The sequence below is a fragment of the Nicotiana tabacum genome, chromosome 23 (genome assembly GCF_000715075.1).
Source record: "Nicotiana tabacum cultivar K326 chromosome 23, ASM71507v2, whole genome shotgun sequence".
Lineage (NCBI taxonomy): Eukaryota > Viridiplantae > Streptophyta > Magnoliopsida > Solanales > Solanaceae > Nicotiana > Nicotiana tabacum.
This window is the reverse complement of record NC_134102.1, coordinates 51700047-51716302: the sequence shown is the minus strand read 5'-3', so window position 1 is coordinate 51716302 and position 16256 is coordinate 51700047.

Genomic DNA, 16256 nt, shown 5'->3' with positions numbered 1-16256 from the left:
AAGCTCGTTACGAAGAATCTCAACAATCATCAACACATAAGTCTATATTGGCATCACGAAACCCTAGGTTTTAGGTGAAATTTTACGGGGCCTTACATCCTCCCCCACTTAAGATCATTCGTCCTCGAATGACTGTCCAAATCAGCCATTAGAAACCAATGTGACTCAGCTGCTATTACACACACAAACAGTTCCCAAATTTTGACTAACTCCCTAAATTTCAATAAAGTTCGCCAGAGTTTCCCCTGTAATTGGGCCTATCCACCCGCCAGAGAATCCGAAAACCAGTCCTAACAACATATACATTAACCAACAACTCAACATAACATAAAATCAAAGATAACCGTGGCCTCATAAGTAGAATATTACCGAAAAGGAACACCCTTAACATCAACTATACAAATGATACATAATTCACAGGGAAACATTTCATGGAATCGATTACATAGCTATTCAAACAAATGAGGTTACTTCTTCTTCATCTCGTCCTCGGGTTCCCAGGTGGCTCTTCGTCTTGTTGGATTTTCCATAACACTTTCACCGGGGTGATTTTTTTGTTCCTCAACTTTAGAACTTGCCTATCAAGCTCGCCGTGAAGAATCTCCACAATCATCAACATAGAAGTCTATCTTGGCATCACGAAACTCCGGGTTGTAGGTAAACTATTACGGGGCCTTACATCCTCCCCCACTTATGATCATTCATCTTCGAATGAGGGTCCAAATTCCCCATTAGAAACAAATGTGACACAGCTGCTATTACACACACCAACAGTTCCCAAATTTTGAATAACTCCCTAAATTTCAATAAATTTCGCCAGAGTGTCCCCTATAATTCGGCCTATCCACCTGCCAGAGAATCCTAAAACCAGTCCTAACAACATATAGATTAACCAACAACGCAACATAACATAAAAATAATGCCAATCGTGGCCTTACGATTAGTATATTGCCAAAAATGAACACCTTTAACATCAACTGTACAAATGATACAAAATTCACAAGGAACAATTTCATGGAATCGATTACATAACTATTCAAACAAATGATGGTACATTTTCTTCATCTCATCCTCGGCTTCCCAGGTGGTTCTTCGTCTTGTTGGATTTTCCATAACACTTTCCCAGATGCGATTTCTTTGTTCCTCAACTTTAGAACTTACCTCTCAAGCTCGCCGTGAAGAATCTCTACAATTATCAACACAAAAGTCTATCTTGGCATCACGAAACCCTAGGTTGTTGGTGAACTTTTACGGGGCCTTACATCCTCCCCTACTTAAGATCATTCATCTTCGAATGAGGGTCCAAATCCGCCATTAGAAACCAATGTGACTCAGCTTCTATTACACATACCAACAGTTCGTAAATTTTGACTAACTCCCTAAATTTCCATAAATTTCGCCAGAGTGTCCCCTATAATTGGGCCTATCCACCCACCAGAGAATCCCAAAACCAGTCCTAACAACATATACATTAACCAACAACACAACATAACATATAATCAAAGCCAACCGTGGCCTCATGAGTAGTATATTACCAAAAAGGAACACCCTTAACATCAACTGTACAAATGATACATAATTCATAGGGAAACAATTCATGGAATCGATTACATAGCTATTCAAACAAATGAGGTTACTTCTTCTTCATCTCGTCCTCGGCTTCCCAGGTGGCTCTTCATCTTGTTGGATTTGCCATAACACTTTCACCGAGGTGATTTCTTTTATCCTCAACTTTAGAACTTGCCTATCAAGCTCGCATTGAAGAATCTCTACAATCATCAACACAGAAGTTTATCTTGGCATCACGAAACGCCGGATTGTAGGTGAAATTTTACGGGGCCTTACATCCTCCCCCACTTAAGATCATTCATCTTCGAATGAGGGTCCAAATTCCCCATTAGAAACAAATGTGACTCAGCTGCTATTACACACACCAACAGTTCCCAAATTTTGACTAACTCCCAAAATTTCCAACAATTTCACCATAGTCTCCCCAGTAATTAGGCCTATCCACCCGCTGGAGAATCCCAAAACCAGTCCTAACAATATATACATGAACTAATGATGAAAAATAACATAAAACCAACGCCAACCGTGGCTTCAAGGGCATTATATTACCAAAAAGGAACACCCTTAACATCAACTGTAGAAATGACACATAATGCATAGGGTACAATTTCATAGAATCGATTACATATCTATTCAAACAAATGAGGGTACTTCTTCTTCATATATTCATAGGCTTCCCAGGTGGCCTCTTCGACTTGTTGGCTTCGCCATAACACTTTCACGGAGGCAATTTCTTTGTTCCTCAACTTTTGAACTGTCCTACGAAGCTCGTTACGAAGAATCTCAACAATCATCAACACATAAGTCTATATTGGCATCACATACCCTAGGTTTTAGGTGAAATTTTACGGGGCCTTACATCCTCCCCCACTTAAGATCATTCGTCCTCGAATGACTGTCCAAATCTACCATTAGAAACCAATGTGACTCAGCTGCTATTACACACACAAACAATTCCCAAATATTGACTAACTCCCTAAACTTCCATAAAGTTCGCCAGAGTGTCCCCTGTAATTGGGCATATCCACCCGCTAGAGAATCTGAAAACCAGTCTTAACAACATATACATTAACTAACAACGCAACATAACATATAATCAAAGCCAACCGTGGCCTCATGAGTAGTATATTACCGAAAAGGAACACCCTTAACATCAACTGTACAAATGATACATAATTCACAAGGAAACATTTCATGGAATCGATTACATAGCTATTCAAACAAATGAGGGTACTTCTTCTTCATCTCATCCTCGACTTCCCAGGTGGCTCTTCGTCTTGTTGGATTCGCCATAACACTTTCACCGAGGTGATTTCTTTGTTCCTCAACTTTAGAACTTGCCTGTCAAGCTCGCCGTGAAGAATCTTTACAATCATCAATACATAAGTCTATCTTGGCATCACGAAACCCCGTGTTGTAGGTAAACTTTTACGGGACCTTACATCCTCCCCCACTTAAGATCATTCATCTACGAATGAGGGTCCAAATTCCCCATTAGAAAAAAATGTGACTCAGCTGCTATTACACACACCAACAGTTCCCAAATTTTGACTAACTCCCAAAATTTCCAACAATTTTACCAGTCTCCCCCGTAATTGTGCCTATCCACCCGCTGGAGAATCCCAAAACCAGTCCTAACAACATATACATGAACCAATGATGAAAAATAACATAAAAACAACGCCAACAGTGGCTTTAAGGGCAGTATTACCAAAAAGGAACACCCTTAACATCAACTGTAGAAATGACACATAATGCATAGGGTACAATTTCATAGAATCGATTACATATCTATTCAAACAAATGAGGGTACTTCTTCTTCATATATTCATAGGCTTCCCAGGTGGCCTCTTTGACTTGTTGGCTTTGCCATAGAACTTTCACGGAGGCAATTTCTTTGTTCCTCAACTTTTGAATTGTCCTACGAAGCTCGTTACGAAGAATCTCAAAAATCATCAACACATAAGTCTATATTGGCATCACGAAACCCTAGGTTTTAGGTGAAATTTTACGGGGCCTTACATCCTCCCCCACTTAAGATCATTCGTCCTCGAATGTCTGTTCAAATCAGCCATTAGAAACCAATGTGACTCAGCTGCTATTACACACACAAACAGTTCCCAAATTTTGACTAACTCCCTAAATTTCCATAAAGTTCGCCAGAGTGTCCCGTGTAATTGGGCCTATCCACCCGCCAGAGAATCCGAAAACCAGTCCTAACAACATATACATTAACCAACAACGCAACATAACATAAAATCAAAGCTAACCGTGGCCTCATGAGTAGTATATTACTGAAAAGGAACACCCTTAACATCAACTATACAAATGATACATAATTCATAGGGAAACATTTCATGGAATCGATTACATAGCTATTCAAACAAATGAGGTTACTTCTTCTTCATCTCGTCCTCAGCTACCCAGGTGGCTCTTCGTCTTGTTGGATTTGCCATAACACTTTCACCGGGGTGATTTCTTTGTTCCTCAACTTTAGAACTTGCCTATCAAGCTCGCCGTGAAGAATCTCCACAATCATCAACACAGAAGTCTATCATGGCATCACGAAACCCCGGGTTTTTAGGTAAACTATTACGGGGCCTTACATCCTCCCCCACTTATGATCATTCATCTTCGAATGAGGGTCCAAATTCCCCATTAGAAAAAAATGTGATTCAGCTGCTATTACACACACCAACAGTTCCCAAATTTTGACTAACTCCCAAAATTTCCAACAATTTTACCAGTCTCCCCCGTAATTGTGCCTATCCACCCGCTGGAGAATCCCAAAACCAGTCCTAACAACATATACATGAACCAATGATGAAAAATAACATATAAACAATGCCAACCGTGGCTTCACGAGCAGTATATTACCAAAAAGGAACACCCTTAACATCAACTGTAGAAATGATACATAATGCACAGGGAACAATTTCATAGAATTGATTACATAGCTATTCAAACAAATTATGGTACTTCTTCTTCATCTATTCCTAGGCTTCCCAGGTGGCCTCTTTGACTTGTTGGCTTCGCCATAACACTTTCACGGAGGCAATTTATTTGTTCCTCAACTTTTGAACTGTCCTACGAAGCTCGTTATGGAGAATCTCTACAATCATCAACACATAAGTCTATCTTGGCATCATGAAACCCTAGGTTTTAGGTGAAATTTTACGGGGCCTTACATCCTCCCCCACTTAAGATCATTCATCCTAGAATGAGTGTCCAAATCGGCCATTAGAAACCAATGTGACTCAGCTGCTATTACACACACCAACAGTTCCTAAATTTTGACTAACTCCATAAATTTCCATAAATTTCGCCATAGTTGTCACGCCCCGAACCTAGGAGCGAGACAAGCACCCGGTGCCTCACTTAACCTGGCGTACCAAATTGCGACTAAGGGACTCTGAACACATAATGTCATACTTTGGCCATGGGGCCACCTTGCAAGACAATTTGCAAAGCAAATTATAAAACTGAATGGAAACTAGCGCTAACTAAACATCAATATAAAGCTAGGCTGAAAAGGCCGTCATAGCTACTACAGCTGACAAACCACCAAATTATACATACCAGGCCTACAAACTCAACATACTGCACTAACCAACAGGATATGTCTACAAGCCTCTACTGATAGATGTACTATGATCGGAACAGGGCCCCGACCTACCCATAACATATATACAGATATACATAAGATATACACAACACTCTAGACCCGGCAACTCCGAAAGACGTGGAGCTTATCAATCAGGCTGAACTTGGGAATCACCTACTGAGGAGATCTACTTGTCTGTCTATCTGAACCTGCATGCATGAAATGCAGCGTCCCCGGAAAAGTGACGTCAGTACGAAATAATGTACCGAGTATGTAAGGCAATAACATAACTGAAAATCGAAACTGAACTGATAATATAATAACTGGAAGTAACTGGGAGTCAAAGATGATCTGGAGATATACTTACCTGCTGATACTGACTCAACTCCTTCAATATAGTAAGTAAAATAATTGTACGGCCTTATAAGGCTCGGTATATATAACTGCTCTGCCATAGTAGGCTCGCTCATAGGCGCTCGGCCATACTAGGCTATGTATCTCGACCATGCTGGGCTCGCTCATAGGCACTCGCCCACAGTAGGCTCGGTATATAACTTTCCATCTGATCAGAGGTTGCCCAATAGGGGCCTGCCCATCGATTATAGCTCGATGGTAATGAAAATACTATAATACTGTATATATAGGCTTGCTGCTCTCTTGACTGGAAGAAGACAATACTAAAATTGAATATAGAGTCTCGATAAGGAATAATATTGTAACTTATGAGACTAGAATAGTGTGAATAAATTCATGAATATGAACTTCTCTTTTTGTCTCATTACTAACACATGTAGCTACGAGATCATGCCAAAATGAAGGAAGGCTTAGCCTTAACATACCTTATCACAATCTTTCCAATCACCAAGTTGAACTCACCTCTTCGCACCTTAATCTACAAGAATGATAATAATACTATCGTTAAGTTACGAAAGGTACAACTATCGCACAACGAATGACAAACCTATTTTGTATTAAAACGGGCAGCATCTCCCCTATAATCCTTACTTCCTCCAAATTCAAGATAACACCAACAATACAAGAACAGAACAATAACAACATATATACATCATTTTCCAGCCCTATATACACCATCAAATACTACAAAACAGCCCAACACACCCCAATCTCTTCGTACACAAAACGACCACCGTAGTAGTGTCAAACGACCCGAAAATGTTATGACGAACGACCAGCCAACCACCCTACATTTATATGGTGTTTATAAACCCCCTTCCTCCTCCAAAACTCCACAAAATAGTAGTAAAACACGCAGCCCAACAGCAACACAAAACAGTCCACAAAACAGTCCGCTACAAGTGAATAACTCGAACTCACGGCTTCCGATCACCGTCCCGTGAGTTCTTACAAGTATAGAACGACTTACCATGAATTTACAGAAGAAAAATTGGATGAAAGAGAGAAGTAAACTCACCTTATTTTTTGGATAACTCAGCTCTTATCTTGGTTCTTCAAACTCTAGGTTTTACCTCCAATTGGAACTTGAAAGGGAGAGAAAATCAATTAGGGTTTGTGGAAAATTTTTGGGAGGATTCTTTGCAGAGCTTATGTCTGGTTATTATGCTCTATTTTAAGTCTAATATATGAAGAAAATATGCCCTTAAAAGGCCTCTTTGGACGACCCGAAATGGCCCATTTTTTTGGGCTCTCATTTAAGCAAGTAGGTGACACACCTACTTGTCACCTAGCAGCTTGCGCAGTATCGCACAAATGCCCATATCTTTCTACTCCAATGTCGTATTGACAAACGGTTTAATGCATTGGAAAATAGACTCATAGATCTTTAATTTGATGGGTGGAACACCCCATAACTCTAAGTATATTAGGAGAAAATTGCAGTTACATTTGATCCAAAATTTCAGTAAAACTTATGAATGTAACTTGTGATGACTTTCATCGACTTTTGTTCCACAACTCTCTTGACTTCAAAACATAACACACGGATGTCATACGACTAATATAAATCATAACATAATCTTCTTATCATGTTAAGCACCCTAGTCTCACCTCAAAGGTATATGTTATAACATTCCCAACTTGTCGACTTTCGACGAAACATTATTATCTTCAATTGCTTTATCTTCTGAACCGTCCAACCCTCTTTGTACTTGTTGTTCATGATCTTCAATATTTGTAACCTCAGAGGTAACATGATTAAATTAATTTATATACTTTTAAATATTATCTCATTTTTTGACATACATTAGTTTGCTTACGATGCATTTTTATGTACGAAAATATAGGGTGTAACATCATTCCCTCCTGGAAACATTCGTCCTCGAATGTTTACTCTTAGAGACTTTGGAAACTTTTGCCAGAGTATCCTTCGTACACTAGGTTAAAACCAACCTGTACGTAGCCAAAAAACATACCATGCATGCCACACATGGCCAATGTTTATAAATAGCAACACTTTGCCTCACCAACCATAAATCATAAATACTAAAAGTGAAAAATAAAAGCTTACCTGCTGACCTGCTAGCCTGAATAGAGCTGTGTTGTAGCATCCCATCTCGAGCCATATCTTCAGTTTGAAATAGGTGGGGGTATTTAGACTTCATTTCTTCCTCCGATTCCCACGTCATCTCTTCTACATTCTTGCTCCTCCATAAAACCTTTACGGAAGCTACCTCCTTATTTCGTAGATTGCAGATTTGTCGGTCTAGGATGGCAACTGGAATTTCCTCGTATGACAAGTCCTCTGTAATCTGTACATCATCCGTGGGCACCACTCGGGTAGGATCGCCAATGCACTTTCGTAGCATATATACGTGAAAAACCGGATGGACAGACTCCAATTCTGAGGGCAACTCTAACTCATAAGCTACTTGGCCCACTCTCCGAATGATCCTATAAGGCCCAATATACCGTGGGCTAAGCTTGCCTTTCTTGCCAAACCTCATCACGCCCTTCATAGGTGATACCTTTAAGAATACCTAGTCATTAATCCTGAACTCTAAGTCTCGTCGCCGCACGTTAGAATATGACTTCTGACAACTCTGAGCTGTCAACAATCACTCTCGGATAAGCTTTACTTTCTCTATGTCCTGTTGAACCAGGTCTGGCCCATATAACCCAGATTCCCTAACATCAAACCACCCTATAGGAGATCTGCACTTACGCTCATACAAAGCCTCGTACGGAGCCATCTTAATACTGGAGTGGTAACTGTTATTATATGAAAACTCGACAAGAGGTAGATGTTCATCCCAACTTCTTTTAAAATCCAACACACATACTCGTAACATATCCTCGAGCGTCTGAATTGTGCGCTCGGCTTGTCCATCAGTCTGTGGATGAAAAGCTGTGCTGAGATTCACCTGAGTCCCTAGACCTCTCTGAAATGACCTCCAAAAATGTGCTGTAAACTGAGCCCCACGGTCAGATATAATAGAAACTGGTACTCCGTGTAGCCGCACTATCTGCTTAATATATAACTTTGCATAATCTTCTGCTGTATATGTAGATCTGACCGGTAGGAAGTGAGCTAATTTTGTGAGCCTATCGACTATCACCCATATGGAATCAAACTTACGATTAGAACGAGGTAAACCCGTGATAAAGTCCATGTTTATCGCCTCCCATTTCCATGTCGGGATCTCTATAGTCTGCATTAGCCCTCCAGGCTTCTGGTGCTCTATCTTCACTTGCTGGCAACTAGTATATTGGGCGACAAACTCAGCAATGTTCTTCTTCATATCATTCCACCAGTACACATCCTTAATGTCATGATACATCTTCGTCGACCCAGGATGGATGGAATACCATGAATAATGGGCCTCTGACATAATCCTGTCTCGTAGCCCTGCTACATCTGGAACACACAAACGACCCCTATATCTGAGAACCCCATCTCCCTTTAGCTCTAACAGTGGCTTCTTCTGCTGCAGAACTCGCTCTCTTAGCTCGACCAACTCTGGGTCCTCGTACTGCCTTTCCTTGACTTCCGCTATGAGGGATGATTTTGTAGTGTTTTGGAGTACAACTCCACCATCCTCAGAATCTACTAACTGAACCCCCAACGAAGACAATTGATGAATCTCTCTAGCTAATTGTCTTTTCTTGGGCTCTACATGTGCTAAGCTACCCATAGATCGGCGACTTAAGGCATCTGCTACAACATTAGCTTTCCCTGGATGGTAGAGAATGTTAACATCGTAATCTTTCAATAACTCAAGCCATCGCCTCTGTCGCAAATTCAACTCTTTCTGCTTGAAGATATATTGTAGGCTTTTATGATCAATAAATACATCAACATGAACACCATATAAATAATGCCGCCATATCTTAAGTGCATGGACAACCGCAGCTAACTCGAGGTCGTGGGTCGGATAATTCCTCTCGTGCTTCCTCAACTGCCTTGAAGCATACGCAATTACCTTCCCATGTTGCATCAGGACACATCCTAACCCGACACCTGATGCATCACAATACACGGCATAACCCTCTAGACCCTCTGGAAGTGTTAGAACTGGAGCTGAGGTCAACCTGTTCTTAAGCTCTTGGAAACTCCGCTCATAAGCCTCTGTCCATTGAAACTTAGTTTCTTTCTATGTCAACTTCGTCAATGGTGCCGAAAGGGAAGAAAAACCCTCTACGAACCTCCGATAGTATCCTGCTAAGCCTAGAAAGCTACGAACCTCTGTCGGAGTGATAGGTCTAGGCCAAGATTTCACGGCCTCAATCTTCTGAGTGTCCACCTTTATCCCTTCATCTGATACAATATGCCCCAAGAATGCTACAGACTTCAACCAGAACTCACATTTAGAAAACTTAGCATACAACTTATGATCATGGAGGGTTTGGAGTACCGCTCGCAGGTGGTCCGCATGCTCATCCTCTGAACGGGAATAAACCAGAATATCATCAATAAATACTATCACAAACAGATCTAAAAATGGTCGGAATAGGCTATTCATCAAGTCCATAAATGCAGCGGGTGCATTAGTCAACCCGAAGGACATGACAAGGAACTCGAAGTGGCCATATCGAGTCCTGAAGGCTGTCTTCAGAATATCTTTTTCCCGAACTCTGACTTGGTGGTACCCTGACCTCAAATCTATCTTTGAAAAGCATCTAGCCCCCTGCAACTGATCAAACAAGTCATCGATCCTTGGAAGTGGATACTTATTCTTAATAGTTACCTTGTTCAGCTGCCTATAATCGATACACATCCTCAGCGAGCCGTCTTTCTTCCGCACAAATAGTACTGGTGCACCCCAAGTTGAGGTACTGGGCCTGATGTAACCTTTCTCCAACAAATCTTTTAACTGCTCCTTCAACTCCTTCAATTTGCCAGGTGCCATTCTATACGGAGGGACGGATATTGGTTGAGTTCCTGGAAGCAAATCGATGCTAAAATCAATATCTCACTCTGGAGGATTACCTGGAAGCTCATTTGGAAACACATCTGCATATTCTTTGACTATGGGAATAGACTGAAGTGTAGGTATCTCAGCATCTGCATCTCTAACTCGCACAATATGATAAATGCACCCTTTTGCGATCATTTTCCTCGCCTTCAGATAGGAAATAAACCTACCTCTGGGTGTTGGTGTATTACCTACCCATTCAAGGACTGGCTCACCCGGAAAATGAAATCTGGCTGCCTTTTCTCGGCAATCAACTGTGGCATAGCAAGCTGCCAACCAGTCCATGCCCATGATAGCATCAAAATCCATCATCTCTAGCTCAACTAGGTCAGCTGAGGTCTGACAACTACAAATTGTCACCGTACAACCTCGGTAAACCCGTCTAGCAATAATCGATTCTCCGATCGGTGTAGATACCGCAAAAGGATCACTTAGTATTTCAGGCACTATACCAAACTTCCTCGCGACAAATGGGGTAATATACGATAAAGTAGATCCTGGGTCTATCAAAGCATAAGCATCGTGAGAGCAAATGGTTAATATACCTGTCACAACGTCTGGTGAAGACTCCTGGTCCTGTCGACCCGCTAAAGCATATATACGGTTCTGATTACCACTTGAACTGGAACCTCTACCTCTGCCCCAACCTCTACCAGCCGAAGACTGAGACTCGCGCCCTGAAGGATGCACGGACATAGATGATCCTGTTGCTGAACTCGCTGGTTGTGCCATTCCCCCCGAATCTCTATTTGGGCAATCCTGCATCATATGCCCTGGACGCCCACATGTATAACAAGCATCAGAACATGCTCGGCATTGGCCCAAGTGTCCTCTACCACAGATGTCACACCGTGGAGGAAATGACCATGTCTGCGCAGATCCTCATTATCGCTACAAACCCGATGCCCATGAGCTCTCACCTGGTCCTGACTGAGTATAGCGGTCATACCTGTAACCCTGTAACTGAGGTGGCGGAGGCCTAGGTGGCCGTCCGAAGTACTGGGTCCTATAACTACCCTGATATTTCTCCTGAGACCTGGGAAATCTCATCCTCTTACGTTGCCCTTGCTCAGCCCTCTCTGTACCCTGCTGCCGACGCCTACCCCTTTCTATATTCTGGGCGAATGCCTGAATCCGGGAGATATCCACACTATCCTGCAATGCAGCGGTGGCACATGCCTCGGTTAACTCTGGGGCTAACCATGCTATAAACCTGTGAATCCTGTCCCGCATAGTAGCAACTATGGATGGTGCATATCTGGCCAATGAGTCAAAACAGAGACTATACTCTCGAACACTCATATTACCCTGCTTAAGGGCTAGAAACTGATCGACTCGAGTTTGTCGGATCTCCCGTGGTAAGTACTGGTCAAGGAAGGCATCTGAAAAATTCTCCCAAATAGCTGGAGGTCCATCACGTCCCCTGGACCTCTCCCATATCTCGTACCAAAGGATGGCTATATCTCGGAGTCGAAAAGCTGCTAGCTCAACTGCCTCTTTCTCCGTGGCATGCATAACACAAAAGATCCTGTGAAGCTGATCTATGAAATCCTGTGGGTCCTCCCTCTGATCTGTCCCCTTGAACTCTGGGGGACTCAAAACAATAAACTCTCGGACCCTTGAACTCCCAGACCCCTCAGAAGTTCCTGCACTAGCTGATGCCCTAGCCTGTTGCTGGGTAGCTACCAACTGTGGCAACAAATGCACCGCACTCCTCAAGTCCTGATCTGATGGAAGTGGAGGGGGAACTGGATGTGCGGTTTCCCTAGGAATCTCCGTAGTTGGTGGAGGAGCCGGTAATGGCTGAGTAGGGGTCTCACCTTGAGCCTCGGACTGGGCCCCATCTACTGAGGGTACCCTGCTGGTCCCCTCACCTACTGCTGTATCTCTCCTCTGGCTAGCCGTAGTCTTCCTAGTCACCGTCATCTGTGCATGCAAACACCAACACATAAGTTTAATTCAAATTTCCTATAACTCAGTTCTGTAGCACGATTTAGATTTCAAAGAAGGGTAACCAACTCCTAAATGCCCTGTAGTGCCCTGCTTATATAATGTGGTGCACAACACATCTATAAACAAGACTCTACTAGACACGGCTTGTAGACTCCCTAGGATAGAACTGCTCTGATACCAAGTTTGTCACGCCCCGAACCTAGGAGCGAGACAAGCACCCGGTGCCTCACCTAACCTGGCGTACCAAATTGCGACTAAGGGACTCTGAACACATAATGTCATACTTTGGCCATGGGGCCACCTTGCAAGACAATTTGTGAAGCAAAATATAAAACTGAATGGAAACTAGCGCTAACTAAACATCAATATAAAGCTAGGATGAAAAGGCCGTCATAGCTACTACAGCTGACAAACCACCAAATTATACATACCAGGCCTACAAACCCAACATACTGCACTAACCAACAGGATATGTCTACAAGCCTCTACTAATAGATGTACTATGATCGGAACAGGGCCCCGACCTACCCATAACATATATATAGATATACATAAGATGTACACAACACTCTAGACCTGGAAACTCCGAAAGACGTAGAGCTTACCGATCAGGCTGAACTCGGGAAACACCTACTGAGGAGATCTACTCGTCTGTCTATCTGAACCTGCATGCATGAAATGCAGCGTCCCCGGAAAAGGGACGTCAGTACGAAATAATGTACCGAGTATGTAAAGCAATAACATAACTGAAAATCGAAACTGAACTGATAATATAATAACTGGAAGTAACTGGGAGTCAAAGATGATCTGGAGATATGCTTACCTGCTGATACTAACTCAAATTCTTCAATATAGTAAGTAAAATAATTGTACGGCCTTATAAGGCTCGGTATATATAACTGCTCTGCCATAGTAGGCTCGCTCATAGGCACTCGACCATACTAGGCTATGTATCTCGACTATGCTGGGCTCGCTCATAGGCGCTCGGCCACAGTAGGCTCGGTATATAACTTTCCATCTGATCAGAGGTTGCCCAATAGGGGCCTGCCCATCGATTATAGCTCGATGGTAATGAAAATACTGTAATACTGTATATATAGGCTTGCTGCTCTCTTGACTGGAAGAAGACAATACTAAAATTGAATATAGAGTCTCGATAAGGAATAATATTGTAACTTATGAGACTAGAATAGTGTGAATAAATTCATGAATATGAACTTCTCTTTTTGTCTCATTACTAACACATGTAGCTACGAGATCATGCCAAAATGAAGGAAGGCTTAGCCTTAACATACCTTATCACAATCTTTCCAATCACCAAGTTGAACTCACCTCTTCGCACCTTAATCTACAAGAATGATAATAATACTATCGTTAAGTTACGAAAGGTACAACTATCGCACAACGAACGACAAACCTATTTTGTATTAAAACGGGCAGCATCTCCCCTATAATCCTTACTTCCTCCAAATTCAAGATAACACCAACAATACAAGAACAGAACAATAACAACATATATACATCATTTTCCAGCCCTATATACACCATCAAATACTACAAAACAGCCCAAAACACCCCAATCTCTTCGTACACAAAACGACCACCGTAGTAGTGTCAAACGACCCGAAAATGTTATGACGAACGACCAGCCAACCACCCTACATTTATATGGTGTTTATAAACCCCCTTCCTCCTCCAAAACTCCACAAAATAATAGTAAAACACGCAGCCCAACAGCAACACAAAACAGTTCACAAAACAGTCCGCTACAAGTGAATAACTCAAACTCAAGGCTTCCGATCACCGTCCCGTGAGTTCTTACAAGTATAGAACGACTTACCATGAATTTACAGAAGAAAAATTGGATGAAAGAGAGGAGTAAACTCACCTTATTTTTTGGATAACTCAGCTCTTATCTTGGTTCTTCAAACTCTAGGTTTTACCTCCAATTGGAACTTGAAAGGGAGAGAAAATCAATTAGGGTTTGTGGAAAATTTTTGGGAGGATTCTTTGCAGAGCTTATGTCTGGTTATTATGCTCTATTTTAAGTCTAATATATGAAGAAAATATGCCCTTAAAAGGCCTCTTTGGACGACCCGAAATGGCCCATTTTTTTGGGCTCTCATTTAAGCAAGTAGGTGACACACCTACTTGTCACCTAGCAGCTTGCGCAGTATCGCACAAATGCCCATATCTTTCTACTCCAATGTCGTATTGACAAACGGTTTAATGCGTTGGAAAATAGACTCATAGATCTTTAATTTGATGGGTGGAACACCCCATAGCGCTAAGTATATTGGGAGAAAATCGCAGTTACATTTGACCCAAAGTTTCAGTAAAACTTATGAATGTAACTTGTGATGACTTTCATCGACTTTTGTTCCACAACTCTCTTGACTTCAAAACATAACACACGGATGTCATACGACTAATATAAATCATAACATAATCTCCTTATTATGTTAAGCACCGTAGTCTCACCCCAAAGGTATATGTTATAACATTCCCAACTTGTCGACTTTCGACGAAACATTTTTTTCTTCAATTGCTTTATCTTCTGAACCGTCCAACCCTCTTTGTACTTGTTGTTCATGATCTTCAATATTTGTAACCTCAGAGGTAATATGATTAAATTAATTTATATACTTTTAAATATTATCTCATTTTTGGTCCTACATTAGTTTGCTTACGATGCATTTTTATGTACGAAAATATAGGGTGTAACATCATTCCCCCCTTGGAAACATTCGTCCTCGAATATTTACTCTTAGAGACTTTGGAAACTTTTGCCAGAGTATCCTTCGTACACTCAAAGCCAACCGTGGCCTCATGAGTAGTATATTACCAAAAAGGAACACCCTTAACATCACTTGTACAAATGATACATAATTCATAGGGAAACATTTCATGGAATCAATTACATAGCAATTCAAACAAATCAGGGTACTTCTTCTTCATCTTGTCCTCGGCTTCCCAGGTGTCTCTTCGGCTTGTTGGATTTGTCATAACACTTTCACAGAGGCGATTTCTTTATTCCTCAACTTTAGAAATTGCCTGTCAAGCTCTCCGTGAAGAATCTCTACAATCATCAACACATAAGTCTATCTTGGCATCACGAAACCCCGGGTTGTAGGTAAACCTTTACGGGTCTTACATCCTCCCCCACTTAAGATCATTCATCTTCGAATGAGGGTCCAAATTCCCCATTAGAAACAATTGTGACTCAGCTGCTATTACACACCCCCAACAGTTCCCAAATTTTGACTTTCTCCAAATATTTCCAACAATTTCACTAGAGTCTCCCCCGTAATTGTGCATATCCACCTGCTGGAGAATCTCAAAACAAGTCCTAACAACATATACATGAACCAATGATGAAAAATAACATAAAAACATAGCCAACCGTGGCTTCACGAGCAGTATATTACCAAAAAGGAACACCCTTAACATCAACTGTAGAAATGATACATAATGCACAGGGAACAATTTAATAGAATTGATTACATAGCTATTCAAACAAATGATGGTACTTCTTCTTCATCAATTCCTAGGCTTCGCAGGTGGCCTCTTCGACTTGTTGGCTTCGCCATAACACTTTTACGGAGGCAATTTATTTTTGCTCATTTTTGAACTGTCCTACGAAGCTCGTTACGGAGAATCTCTACAATCATCAATACATAAGTCTATCTTGGCATCACGAAACCCTAGGTTTTAGGCGAAATTTTACGGGGCCTTACATC